The sequence below is a fragment of the Otolemur garnettii genome, unplaced genomic scaffold, assembly GCF_000181295.1.
Source record: "Otolemur garnettii isolate 467f Iridium unplaced genomic scaffold, OtoGar3 scaffold00031, whole genome shotgun sequence".
NCBI lineage: Eukaryota > Metazoa > Chordata > Mammalia > Primates > Galagidae > Otolemur > Otolemur garnettii.
Window position 1 is genome coordinate 3677972 of NW_003852426.1, and position 15619 is coordinate 3693590.

At 37.6% G+C, this 15619-nt stretch overlaps 1 pseudogene; it reads right to left on the minus strand.

Moving 5' to 3' along the window:
- Window positions 1-4636: 4636 nt before the first annotated feature.
- On the minus strand, window positions 4637-6837 carry LOC111725083 (annotated as a pseudogene).
- Between the last annotated feature and the right edge of the window lie 8782 nt (window positions 6838-15619).

Consider the following 15619-nt stretch of genomic DNA (forward strand, 5'->3'; position numbering starts at 1 on the left):
CAGATTTTGTCCTGTTTTTTCTTATTGAGTTTTTGTATTTTTCACTATTGTGTTTAGGGCTATGATCCCTCTTTGAGTTCATTTTCATATGGTGTAAGAGTCTATTCAAAACAGTATTTATATGTTTCAACATAATTTTATATAGTTTAAATATGATATGCTTTCCTAAAGCAGTCAAAACTGTAATATGAAATTTTGTGGCTTACTAGGTTTCTTAGTTCAAGGTCACCTTCTACTGTTAGTACAGTGTAGAGCAGTTTCATTAATATAGGAATCTTTGGGGTAGAGGAAGTTGATAGGTCTTCTGATTTCATGATTCTCTTTTGTTCCTGAATGTAATTTAATTTTCACCACTTGCTTCTTTTCCCCCTTTACTACCATGTTTCTTTGAGGAGCCACCACCATTTAAGTCAACACTTGCCTCCCTAGATAAACCCTTTCCTGAGACTATCACCTCTGATTCTCTCCACAGTCAGCCTCCCTTTTTCAGATTCCACAGCAGCCAGTGCACCTATATTCTCCAGACTTGTTTTCATAATTTCCCCACTGGAAGTGGAAGGTTATTTTTGCAAGAGTGATTTTCTTTCTGCCTATTGCCCCAGGTCCCCTCTGTTTGTTTCTCATTCAGACCATCTGCCCTTTAGATGGGTCATTCTAACATGCCTCCAAACATGGCTTTGTTAGATTTGAATATGTATTTCCTTATTTATATGTTAAAGTTGAATTAAAATATTTTCTGACTTCTGTTATTCTGTAACAGTGGGTTGCATCTGATATTTCTGTCTCCCTTAGAAAATAAATCACAAGAGTACAGTTAGATAATTGTTAACAAGATGAGCACATTAGCTGGACCAACATGTACATCAAGAAATAGATTTTACCTTTTGTACAAAGATAGTTGTTCAGGAGTCCCCTTATGCTGCCTTCCAGTGACTTCTTTCCCTAGGGCAGCACTGCTCTGACTCTTAGCAGTATGGAGTAGTTTTGCCAGTTTTGAACTTTATATAAATGGAATCATACACTGTGTATTCATTTGTATCTAACTTCTTTCACTCAAAAATAGTGAGAATTCATTCATGTTGTTGCTTATAAGAAAAATTTGTTTATTCTTATAACATTGATATCTATTATATCCATATCTCTCAATTCATTTATATAATCTACTCTCTGTACATTTTGATAGTTTCCATTATAACTGTTCTTTTGTATGCCTTTTGGTGAGCACGTAAACACAGTTCTTTGAGGTATGTACTCAACAATAGAACCACTAGGTAAGCACGTGTTCAGCTTATTCATAGATTCTGCCACAGAGAATATTTTTAAGTGTTAATATTTTATTCATATGTTACAAAAATAAAGCTTCATCACAATATAAACTGCCTACTAGATATAAGTATTTAAGCATTCAACCGCTTTCTAGAATCCCTAAACAATATGGTGTATTTTACAACCATAATGCAAGTTTTATGTTTTGCATACAAAATATGTTCTTTTACATCAAAGTACATATTAACAAAAACAAGTTCTAGAAAGCATATACCCTCTAAGACTAATGAAAAAGTCTTTAGCAGGGAATCTTTTAGTAAGACATTCATTTAATATTTTTGTAGAACTTAAGTTTTATTTCTGAGTTTTCTTAGTATTCCCTTTGTCAAACAATTTAGCAGAAGAATGGCAAGCACTTATTTCTCCAATGAAATAGCACTGGCAACACCCAATGTAACTTCTTCAAAGTAAAAGTCTAGCCTTTACTTGAATTTCAAGTTGTAGCTACATACTACATTAGTAAAATCTGAAATAAAATTATTCCCTGTTAATCTTTTCATAGTTTCTTAAAAAAAATTAGGAGATAAATTATCTACCAACTTTAAAAATCTGAATTTATATTCACTGAACAAAAATAAATTTAGTTTCAGAACACTGCCTGTTAATAGCAAAGTACTATAAATAGTGCATGTTAAACTTTTCCTAACTTATTTCTATATAATATTTGATTAAAAATAAAATGAGAAACATATTCAATACACAAGGAAGGTATGAACATCTTTCCATATACAGAATCTAACTCACAGGAAATTTAAATAAAATCCTAAATCTTTTAAAAAATACAATGCCAAAAAACTTTTTAAGGTAGATTTGCCTTGAAAATTTTAAGTGCATTTAGAATAACTGAAGCTTTTAAGCATCAACACCTTTGGAATATCAACTGTGCTCTTTTGAGTCATAGGAAAATTAGGATTTTACATTCTAGTTTGTAATGATGAAAAAAAATCTTTTCCATGTTTAAGTCAAAACGTACCTTCAAAATATTGATCTTTAGTTGTTAGAAAAAAATGTATTTGGCCCAGAATATGGAGTTAATAAGCTGGTTTTAACAAGAGAACTCACTCTCTTTAATGAAATTTTTCATTTTCTATTTTGAGGTATTGCTTTTATCTGAAAAATGTAAGGAAAAAATAACTGCAAAAGCTTCCAAACAACAACCTGCTTCTTACTGGCAATTGATAAATACTACAGCAAAGTTATACATTCGGAAATTGCTACAGCAAAACTGAACTGAGCGGTGAGTGATTTAAGCAACAGAGTGAAACAGAACTGTAGAATTTTAGATTCACAAGATTTAACAAAGAAGAAAGTTCCAGTCTTTAAAACCTGTCCTTGATGCTGTTTTTTAAACAATGCAGTTGAGATCAGCTTAGATCAGATACTAAAAGAACTCAGTGGACTTTTTCCAGCATTTGGGAGAGGGCAGCGGATCCATTAACTTGGCACTCAGGGTTTTTGTGGACATATACTATCGATATTTCCCTTCTATCTACTAGTCCTTTTTGGCTAATAGATGCAAAACAGGACATTCTCATTCTGAAGCCAGGTAAGAACATACTGAAGAAGATGTGAACCAAATGAAAAATGTTTGCAAAGTACACAGAAACCAACAGCTAGTAACAATATATTTTATTGTTTAACCAAGCTGTCTTCAGAGTAAACTAGTTATTACATAATTATAAAAACAACAGCCTCCTATTCAAAATGAATTACTCTAGATTTAGCAAGTCTTACTTTTATAAACAAATATGTTTAAATGCATTTTCTATCCATTGTCACACCTTTTAATCCTTTCTTACTAAGGTGATAATTCAGTTTCCATATAATTTTATCACTATACATGAAGACTAGTGAAATTGCAAAGAAGAATGTTGGAATTCACAGGACACATTTTAAATGGCCAATTCTGAAAGGAGACCAGAATCCACTTTAGGTACATGTTCTCATTTTTGTAAATACTTCTTCACCATTACTTTGTCCCATGTGTTTCTATACCCACCTTTTCTTGGAAATTATGAGCAGTAAATAAATAGAAGGCAGAAAAAAGAAATCCTCAGAAAAAAAAATTTTAGAAGGACTGCATTTTAATAATAAGATGAATTATTTCCACTATACCTCTTTGGTCTTCAAAGGAATAGGAAGAATAAAATATTCTCACTATTGTTATCAATGTCATCTGACACTAATATCTTAAGAATGAAAGATTTAAAATGTTTAAGCTGAAAGGAAAAAAGGCATCTAACACTCTAGTGTGTTCACCTGTGGTTTTTGAAAGTAATCTGGAAATATAATAAAGAATCAATGGAAAGTGGACATGTGTTTAAACTAGAAATTAAATAAATGAGTATTTTAAATATTAAACACATTTTTCAATTTAAAGTCTTAAGTTTTATTTTAGAACTTTCACCCCATATTTTTGTAAGAATTAACTATTTTACATTTCCCCTTGTGGAAAAAAAATTATTACACTGAAATAGCTTTACTATTGTCAGTTGAAACAAAATTACTAATTCAACATCAGATATGTAAACTAAACAGTATTTCAGTTAAGATGAATTTTTAAGGCAATTCTCTACTAAACACTGAAACAAGTTGTAACAGATTTTGTAAGAGAAAATAATTCATTCTACCATTTTGAAATATGGCAGAAATTACATCTAGCTCAACGTATATACTGAAATATCAAAAGTATAGAAGAACCTTAAAGTTTTGTTTTTTGTTTTTTGGTTTTTTTTGTGAGACAGAGCCTCAAGCTGTCCCCCTGGGTAGAGTGCTGTGGCATTACAGCTCACAGCAACCTCCAACTCCTGGGCTCAAGCCAGTCTCCTGCCTCTGCCTCCCAACCAAGTAGCTGGGACCACAGGCGCCTGCCACAACGCCCGGCTATTTTTTGGTTGCAGCCGTTATTGTTGTTTGGCGGGTCCGGGCTGGGGATTCGAACCCACCACCTTAGGTGTACGTGGCTGGCGCCTTAGCCGGTTGAGCTATAGGCGCCAAGCCCTTAAAGTTTTATAGACCATAAATGTGAGAAATTTAAATGAACACCTGGAAGATTATGATTGCACTCTAATTCTCAAATGTTTAAATGAAAGGGATACAAGTGTCTAAAATTTTAATACATAAATGACCAGATTTTTATGAAAAAAATGGCAAAATTTTTTCCACTGTCAAATTTATGTTCTATAAATATAATCTACTACATCAGGGGATGCAGCGTATTGGTTTTCAGGTGTACAAACCTTAAATTAGGGATGGAAAAAAAATCAAACCACAAAATACAAAAAGGCAAAATCAGGTAAAACATAATGTGATTGTTTTCAATCAATGTTGGCTATGTTTTCCTCTTGCAAAATGACAGGCAAAATTATACCTGTTTTTACATTTGCATCCACATATATTACACTGAAAAGGATTGTCATACCCATGACACCCCAAATGAATAGTGTAAAGGATACTGTCTGCAAAGTACATATCCCAGTGTTGGCAGTGGTGCAGAAGCTGAGTGTCCTGGACCAGCAGGCTGGAGTGCTTGGCTGGCTATTTCCTATACTAAGAGTACTCATGTGGGCACTCGGCTCACTGCTCGGACCTGTCACTGGATTATAGTTCCTTTAACTATGTGATGGCCAAGGTTCGGGGCTTGTGGGAGATGAGCTCTGGTGAATACTTGCTGACACAGCTGAAACTACTGCTTGGGCAGAAAGCTGCTGAATCATGAAAGGCTTGGGCAGGGAACTACATCAGGGGATGCAGGGTTTTGGTTTTCAGGAGGCAATCTGGACAACTGTCCTGCTAGAGTCAAGAACCAATTCAAAGGGTTGTCAACCATGAGTTCTTGGGGGTCCCTGGGAAGGCCACCAGTTTGTGGGATGAATTCCCACAAAATTAAATGAAATATGCTCTTTTAATTCCAGAAACTGCAAAAAGACTCGTGAGTATTATGCGTTTTTGTCAAGGCCTAAGCAACCTGGGAAAGCACAGTGGGGGCCTGCAGGCAAGGCTTAACAGCCTCCTACATGGAACCCCAACTGTGCAGTCAAGTCAGCCTGCCAGATAAGGGTTGAAATGGCCCATCTGTGCAGAGGACATGACTCAAAGGTTGGTGTGAGTGAAAAGAAAAACTCCATCATAATGATGTGAGTAAAACACTCCATCATAACCACCAGGCCTCCAAACTATGAGAAAACAGTCATGGAGCCTGTTTCTCAGCAATTTAATTGAGTACATGGAAGAAAAAAGTTTTACTCCCCTATTTATCCTGACCTTTAACTTTGAAAATAGAAGTCAGATAATGTATAGTTGTTTTAGATCTTTAGAGGGGAATAGCTTGAGGCTAGTCTTAAGATGGTTGTCTTACTTTCCCAGACTTTCCTTCTTTTCTATAGTTTAATAGAGGATGTTAGGATTATTGATCAATGTGATGTACATGACTCGCTCCCAGTAAAAAGGTAGTGGAAAATAAAGACATTTTGCTACTGCCACCCTGAGTAAGTAGTTGTTTCTTGCTTTCATACAATTCTAGGAGCAAGCTTGCACCCACAGCCAAGCTGTCCTTCTCTCGCCAGGAGAAATCACCACCCAACACCAGTTGGTGTGGTTTTTGCCATACTTTCATAGGAATCAGTCTGGATATTTGAGATCTCATGGGTAAAATCATTAAGGTAGTCTGGTTTCTGAACCACCATGGAAGGTGACTTAGATTGATTAGTGCTCTTCTGCTGTAGCTCAAATTGCTTGTTTTCTGTAAACCCCCCCACATTTTCATGCTGCTTAAGGAAGACCTAGTGCCTTTAATTGGTACCATTTTATGCTTGTGCCTTCGATGAAACCTGATCACTGCAGCAGAAGGAACACAATTCACATTTGTATGGTTTTTCTCCAGTATGAGAACACATATGGGCTTCCAGATGATGTTCATAAGCAGATGCAAATGGTGACATCTATGAGGTTTCTTACCTGTTTCAAAAGAAAAATGTGTAGAAACTATAAGAGCAGCTCATGTATGGAAAGTTTCATGTTTGTCTAGTCTTTGGATTTAAAAAACTGAACAATAGCCAGACATTGTGGCGGTTGCCTATAGTCCCAGCTGCTGGGGAGACTGAGACAAGAGAATCGCCTAAGCCCAAGAGCTGGAGGTTGCTGTGAGCTGTGACGCCAAAGCACTCTACCAAGGGTGACAAAGTGACACTCAGTCTCTGTGTGGATTCTAATATGTTCAGTAAGCCGGGCTGTTCCTTTGCTGGCATAGTTGCAGTACTGACACTTGAGCTTCCCATCAAATGTCCTTTCAAACCCCTGTACTAACATTCCTGAGTTTTCATCCAGGGAAACTTCAACAGATGGGTGATCCAGCCCATTTTGATCACCATCTGTTCCAGCTCCCTGAAGAGCCTCTGCTTCTTTGTCCCCACTAACCGATCCAGAAATCACGGTCACATGATGGGTCTGCTAAGTCAGGTATTCCTGAAAATCTTTCACGAAGTCCAAAGGCTCTGGTTTCCTTTCACCCATCTTTGCTTTTTTTAAGTTTACAGTTCGTTAAACCTAGAGGAAAAAAAAACTTTTCACCTCAAATCAGTTCCTCCTTTTTCCTGCCACTACAACATTGATGAAATGTAGAGTAATCGAAATTTACTCTGGAGACACATCAAGGGACTCCAAAAGGCCGTGGAGGCAATTTCAACTAAAATTGAAAAGCCATACAGAGGTCTCCTGACAACCACACGGAGTAAACCCCACTGTCTTATTCTAAGCCATTATCGTCACTGCTGCCACAGTCTTCGTCACTGTGGCAGCTGCGGCTGCCGCCATGTTTCTTGTGTCGCTCGATACCTCCCCGCCCCCATGCCTTCCTAAGTCTCCTGTGAGCAAGACGTAGGCTAAGGCAAAGGAGCCAAAGAGAATTTTTTAAATGTTCTTATTAACTTATGCTCCCCCAAGCAATATATGTGAATTCTAATTGCTTTGCATATTTGCCAAAATTTATATTGTCTGTTTCTTCCTTATATCAATCCTAGTGAGTATATGGAGATATCACATTGTGAACTAAATACTATTAATACAATTAATGTGTTCAAGCACCTATTTATATGCTTATCAGCCATTTGGATATTTTATCTTGTAAAGTGGCTATTAAAGTTGTTTATCCATTTTTCTGCTATGCTTCTTACCTCTTTGGGGATTGATTTATAGTAATTCCTTATATATTCTGGATATATAAGGACATTTGCATTGCAAGTACCTTGTCCTATTTATCTTGAATTTTTATTATCTTAATCAGTTCCTTTGATGAATAAAAGTTATTTTTATCTGCCTATTTTCCATTTTTTCTTTATTAGCACTTTGCGTATGGTTTGAGGAATCTTCAGCTATGACAACATCATAAAGAGATTATCCTGTTTTGGTTTTAGTTTTTTTTAGACACAGAATCTCACTTTATCACCCTCGGTAGAATGCCATGGCGTCACACAGCTCACAGCAACCTCCAACTCCTGGGCTTAGGCGATTCTCTTGCCTCAGCCTCCCGAGTAGCTGGGACCACGGGCGCCTGCCACAACGTCTGGCTATTTATGTTGCAATTTGGCTGGGGCCAGGTTCAAACCTGTCACCCTCGGTATATGGGGCCAGCACCCTACCCACTGAGCCACAGGTGCTGCCAAAGTTTATCCTGATTTCTATTAAGAACTTTATTAATTTACCACTTACATTAGATCCATCAGGAATTGATTTCTGAGTAGATGTGAGGCAGAGTTCAAGAGTCATTATTTTTTCTTATCGATATTACCCAAACCAGCATTATTTATTTAAGTGACAACTATTTCAGCACTACACTACAATATCCCTTTTATAATAAATTAGGTAATCACATATGTAAGGATTTGCTTCTGAACTCTGTTCTATTTCATTGTTCCTCTCGCCTGTCTTTGCAGTCAGTCTCAGATACCGCAGCATTTTAAATTGGTCTCAGTAGGAAAGTCCCTATGTGGTAGGGAAGTCCCTCACTTGCAATATACACCTCAAAATTGCCTTGGCTATTCTTGACCCTTTGCATTTCCTTATATATTTCATAATCACCTTGTCAATTTCCACCAGAAATGAAATCAACCCTGAGATTTTGTTTCAGATTGTGTAAAATCTGTACATAATTCAGGGAGGACAGATATCTTTAAAATATTCATTCTTCCAGTGACATACACATGATATAATTTTCTTTTATTAAGATGTTCTTTAATATTTTTCAAAATATTTTTAATTTAATATTTTATTGAGATAAAATTCATATAACATAAAATACACCATCATAACCATTTTTAGATTTTGGAGGTATGAGTTGAATTCTATTAAATGTATATATTGTACAGTGGTGGAGTCTGGAATTTTGGTGTACCCATCACCCAACTAGTGTAGTTTGTACCCCACAGGTAATATTTTATCCCTAAGTCCCTCTTACCCTCTCTCATTGTGAGTCTCCAATATCCATGATACCACTCTGTATGCCCTTTTTAGCCATAATTTAACTCTCACTTATAAATGAGAACATAAAGCATTTATTTTTCTGAGTTACTTCACTTAGAATAATGTCCTTCACTTCTATCCAAGTTGCTGCAAAAGACATAGTTCATTCTTTTTTATTGTTGAGTAGTACTCCATCTTACAGAGAGTATATACCACATTTTCTTTATCTACTCATCAGTAGATGGACACTGAGGTTGATTGCAATCTTTGCAATTGTGAATTGTGCTATGATAAATATATGAGTGCAGGTGTCTTTTTGATATGATGATTTATTTTCCTCTAGGTAGATACCCAGTAATGGGATCACAAGTTGAATGGTAGATCTACTTGCAGTTCTTTCAGAATATTCAAATTCCTCTCTCCTAGCTATTTAAAAATAAACAATAAATTATTGTTAACAGTAGTCACTCCACAGCACTATAAAACACTAGACCACATTTCTCCTATCTACCTTCTCTTTTGTATCCGTTAACTGCACTAGGTTTTGAGGGGACTGGGCCTTGGAAGACAGTGAAGCCAGCAATCTGGTTGTAGTTGTGTCTACACAGGGTGTCCACCTGGATCAGATGCTACACCAGGAGGCCCTTCCAGCTGTTCCAACTCTTAGCATGTGACTACCCCAGCTCTGCCACATGCATCAATATCCTCACACCACTGTTAAAGCAGCTAAGCTCATCGTTGCTGTACATTTCTCCAGCCACACCGGCTTGTCCTGCTGGTGAAGTAGCACATGTCCTTAAATTGGTACACAAAATCCTCTGCTGCAGAGCCAGGCTTCTTAGATTTAGTTCAGCCATGCATCCCAACCCACTTGGGGGTGAGGGAAAAATATTAGGACCTCTGGGAGGACAAGGTGAGAGGATCCCTTGACCTTAGGAGCTTGAGACTAGCCTGAGCAAGAGCGACATTCCATCCCTACTAAACATAGAAAAGCCATTCTGGCACTGTAGTGGGCACCTGTAGTCCCAGCTACTCAGGAGGCTGAGGCAAGAGGATCACGTGAGCCCAAGAATTTGAGGTTGCCGTGTGCAACAATGCCAAGCAGTCTACCCAGGGCTACAGAGTGAGATGCTGTCTCAAATATATATATCAAGGATGAGCTCATCTGCTTTCACAGTGATGTGCAGATACTGGTGGCTATGACAGAGCTGGAGTGCTTATATATATATATATATAATATATATAGACATGCTAATATATATTATACATATATATATATGCATATACACACAATATATATATATATATTAGTATCACCAAGTGGCTGAAAAAGATCTGCTCTCTACCCTCAGAATTTTATTCCTATGAAGAACTTCTCTGCCTCAAATGCTGCATTGTACATTTATTGGGGAAAATCAAATGTCAAGCAAGAAAAATCATGGAATGGGGGGCACCTGTGGCTCAAAGGAGTAGGGTACCTGCCCCATACACCGGAGGTAGTGGATTCAAACCAAGCCCCAGCCAAAACAAAAAAACTTCAAAAAGAAAAATCATGCAACAATGGTTGCAAGTGAAAAAACAAAACTATTGATATTTGCATATGAAAATATATGAATTTTAAAAATCCAAAATAATCTACTGCTACATGAGTTTCAAGTAATAGTTTAGCAAATGGCTAAATTAATGGCTTTTTTTTTTTTTGAGACAGAGTCTCACTTTTCACCATTGGTAGAGTGCCATGGCATCATAGCTCACAGCAACCTCCAACTCTTGGGCGCAACTGATCCTCTTGCCTCAACCTCCTGAGTAGCTGGGACTATGGGTGCCCTTCACAACTCTTGGCTATTTTATAGAGATTAACAACTCTTATTAGTTCTGGTCTTGAACTCACAAGATTTGCGGGGGGGGGGGTGGCCAGGGCTGGGTTTGAACCTGCCACCTCTGGCATATGGGGCTGGTGCCCTATTCCTTTGAGCCACAGCCACCGCCCCACAAGATCCATTTTTAAATATTCTATAGACCAGGAACAAATTTGAAATCAAATTTTAATTATACCATTTATAACAGCATTAATTGAGTATTTAGCAATAAGTCTCACAAAAGATATACAAAACTTCTAAAAGGAAAATAAAATTTTATGAGGTTCATCAAAAGAATACAAAATAAATGAAAAAATACACCTGGTACATGGAGTGAAATACTCAATATTACAAAAATATTACATATGTTGTATTAAATCTTAAAAAGATGACAACTCTCCTTTATGTACCACTGACTCCTATAGTTCCCAATATGGATTTATGGGTTCTATGCATCTCAATTAAAATGTTTACAGATTTTCTATTATTTTAAACTTTATAAGCTGATTCTAAAATGTTATAAAAGTACATTAGCCAATAGAAGTACTTTGAACAATAGAGGTATGTTAGCCAAGTTGCTCTTAAAGAATAAACATGATGAAAAAATTTTCTCTGCTAATGTCAAAACATTTACATAAAACTATGGTAATTAGGCACTGTGTTATTGGCACAGACAGACAAATAGATGGCATGATACATGTATAACCCAAAATATATTTAAACTAAATTTATGACTAAGGCTGCACTTCAGATTGTGAGGAATAAATACTTTATTAATAAATGACTATCCACAAATCATTTATTAAAAATACACCTACACCTGAATGTTTTGGTAGCACAATTCACAATTGCAAAGGAATGGAATCAATCTAAGTACTCATCAACTGATGAATGGATAAAGAAAATGTGTTATATACTTACATCATAGAGTACTACTCAACCATAAAAGGGAATTAAATAAATGAATTTTGCAGCAAGTTGAATGGAATGGGAGAATATTATCCTAAGTACCTCAGCAGTAAACAATTACATGTTCTTGCATATAAGTGGGAGCTAAATAGTGAGTAATTGTAGTCATAAAGTAGAATAATGGACACTGAAAATGGAGGGTCGTGGAGGGCGAGGGATAAAAATTTACCTGTCAGGGCTCAGCACCCATAGCACAGTAACCACAGTAACCGGTGCCAGCCACAGTCACCGAGGCTGACAGGTTCGAGCCCAGCCCAGGCCAGCTAAACAACAATGACAATTGCAACAAAAAATAGCCCAGCACTGTGGCAGACACCTGTAGTCCCAGCTACTTGGGAGGCTGAGGCAAGAGAATCACTTAAACCCAAGAATTAGAGATTGCTATGAGCTGTGATGCCACAGCACTCTACCCACAGTGACATAATGAGACTCTGTCTCAAAAAAAAAAAAAATTTACCTGTCAGGTACAACGTACACTATTCAGTGATTCAGTGATAGGGACACTAAAAGCCCTGACTTCAGCATTATAGAATGTATCATGTAAAAAAAAAACAGTTGTAACCTCCAAATTTGTTGCAATAAATTTTTAAAACTTAATGATTTTTTTTTATAAATAAATATATATATGGTAGGAAAGAGGTTTTAGGAGTTGTGTACTAGGAACCAAGGCAGAGACCAAATATGTATTTCATTTCTTATTATATCACATTTTATTCCTCACACAATATATAAACTAACTTAGATGAATTAAAAATCTAAGTGTGAAATGCAATACTACGAATCTATTAGAGGACAAAAGTAGAGAATATCTTTATGACTTTTAAGTAGTTAAAGATTTCCTAAACAAATTATTAAAAGCACTAACCTAAAAGAGAATAGATCAATAAACTTGACTAGCTCAGCAGCTAGGGTGCCAGCCACATACACAGGAACTGGTAGGTTCAAACCCAGCCCTGGCCTGCCAAACACACAACAATGACAACTGCAACTAAAATAGCCAGGCATTGTGGCAGGCACCTGTAGTCCCAGCTACTTGGGAGGCTGAAGCAAGAGAATTGCTTAAGCCCAAGAGTTTGAGGTTTCTGTGAGCTGTGATGCCACGGCACTCTACCAAGGGTGACATAGTGATACTCTGTCTCAAAAGAATAAAATAAATAAATAAATAAATTTAACAACTCCTACTTATCAAAAGATATCATCACAAGAGTTAAAAAGCACTTTAGATAATCAACTCTTACATAAATCACTTGCTTTCAAACGCTTGACTCGGGGTCACCTTCTGAGGGATATATATGGTTTTTTTGCCTATACATTTTGTTTATTATTTAAAGATGGGGTCTTGCTATACTGTCCAGGCTGAGCTTGAACTCCTGGACTCAAGTGATCCTCCCATCTCAGCCTCCTGAGTTGCTGGGACTACTGGCCCACATTTGGTTTTTTTTATCTTTTTTGTCTTATTTTAATTTATACTGGGTTATTGTGAGAATAACATAACAGAGACACTACATAAAACACACATACAAAGTTTAACAAAAATTATAAAGAAATATCCAAATAACTTACTAACTAGGTCAAAAATAAATACTCCTGTGTGCCTCTTCCCCGTCACACCCATTTCTACTTCCTAGTACCTGTCAGTTCCCCATCTCACTTCCACTTCTGTAAAAATGAGATATATGCCAGAGGCCTGTTATTATAAACTATAAATGAGCTTCGTAATAAAGAGCTATAGGCTCGACGCCTATAGCTCAACCAGCTAAGGCGTCAACCATGTACACCTAAGGTGGCAGGTTCGAATCCCCAGCCCGGACCCGCCAAACAACGACGGCTGGGCGTTGTGGCAGGCGCCTGTGGTCCCAGCTACTTGGGAGGCGGAGGCAGGAGACTCGCTTGAGCCCAGGAGTTGGAGGTTGCTGTGAGCTGTAATGCCATGGCACTCTACCCAGGGGGACAGCTTGAGGCTCTGTCTCAAAAAAATAATAATAATAATAATAAAGAGCTATACATGTTACTTTTGATGAGAGTGAGTATACTTTCTGTTTTTTATGTAACTATCAATAAGAGAAATGCATTTCTTTTTCCTCATCTGGAGTTTATCTAACAATGATCTGTGAGCTCCTGATACCTCTCTCAAACTTAGGTACATTTAACCTTTTCAAACCACGTCTCTGTGTCCTGCTCACCATCCCCCCGACAGATGTCCTGACCTAACAACCCACACACAGTCTTACTCCTGGAACAAGAGTTCCCCAAAGCAGAGGCATAAGAAAGAATATGTACCTAAGACCTCAAGAGACAGAAGAGCCAATAAAACATTCTACCAGCAGCTAACAATTTGATTACTGAAGGAATTCGTGTATATTCATTCATGAATTGAATGGGAGTACAACTGGTAGGAACTCTTGGTGGCATTTCTTCCTTATTTGTATTTAACTCAGATTGTTGGTGTGGGTAGAAAAGTGAGACATGAGCTTAGACATGAGCAGAGGAGGTACAACAATCTGTGTACACAAACTGGCTGCTGAGTGAAAAAACACACTGAGGGGTCGGGCGCAGAGATTCACACTTATAATCCCAGCACTCTGGAAGGCCAAGGTGGATAGATTGTTTGAGCTCCATGGGTTTGAGCCAGAGTGAGACTCCATCTCTAAAATAGCCAAGTGTTGTGGCAGGCGCCTGTAGTCCCAGCTACTTAGGAGACTGAGGCAAGAGAACCACTTGAACCCAAGAGTTTGAGGTTGCTGTGAGCTGTGATGCCATGGCACTCTACTGAGGGCAACAAAGTGAGACTGAGACTCTGTCTCAAGAAAAAAAAAAAAAAAGAAAGAAAACACATTGATAAATAAAAACCCCTGAAAGTTTCACAGAATATTAGTGTAAGAAAAGTGAGATGTGAGCAGCGAAAATACAAAAGCAAGCAACACAAGTAAGTGGTCTGCCAAGTAAGAGAACAGACTGTAACAACAACGAAGATATGGGTGACTTCACGTGTCACAAGAAATAAACAAAAGCAACACTGGACACATATAATATTCCAGTTATCCCCCTCCCAGTGACCTTTTGACCCCATAACACCTCCAGGCCCAATCTTCTGAGGTGAAAAACTCCGCTGCCTGACAGCAGAAAGGAAACAACATCCCCATAGGTTAAAAAAAGAAAAAAGGAAGAGAAAGAGAGAAGAGAGAGAAGAGATGACATCATGAAGGAAGGGAGGCCAGAGAGGAGAAAAAGGGATGACACAGAAACTCCAGTGCCGGTGTCTGCTGGGATGAGTGCCACCCCCCTTCGGGAGTATACTATTGCTTGCTAATCTTGCTCGGCAGTCTGCTTCTGCGTCTACAGGTGTACTTAATAAATTTTGCTGCTTGCTACTTCAAAAATGTCTCTTGCTTTCATTCTTCGACCGCAAGAAGACAAGAAATGAGGGGTCAACAGCTGGTGACAAGATGACTGTGTCCATTAAAACTCCTGTGATGCTAGATCTGCCCAACACTATTTACTACTGTTGAGGGTCATGATTTTCCCCTCTGACTTCTGGCTTCATTGTAGAAAGGTAATCGGAGAACCATACTTTAGAGTAGAAATGAACTTCTTTTTACAGAATCAGCTCCTCTCCTTCCTCCCCAGGAATGAGTTATGGGTTCCAATAACTATAAGAAAGAGCACTGAAGTCCCAAGAAACTGATTATATTTGCCTTTCAGGGCCCTGATATCCTGTCCATGGCATTCATGCTCCCAAAATTGTTTCATGCCACCATGAAATTTCCTCCATATGGTGTCTCTTTTTCCTTAATTCATATTCTCTAAACATTTCTAGAACTGGAGAGAGAGACAGAAACAGAGAAACAGCTCTGACCTCAACAATACCTTTTCCAACAAGAAATATATTTTGTCAGAAAAAAAATGCTGATTTCCCCTCAAATTGGTAGTATTCAAGGATATTTCATCTTCATGATATGATGGTTATATGTAGGCAGTGCCTCCTGGCAATAAGAAGCTGTTCAGGGGCT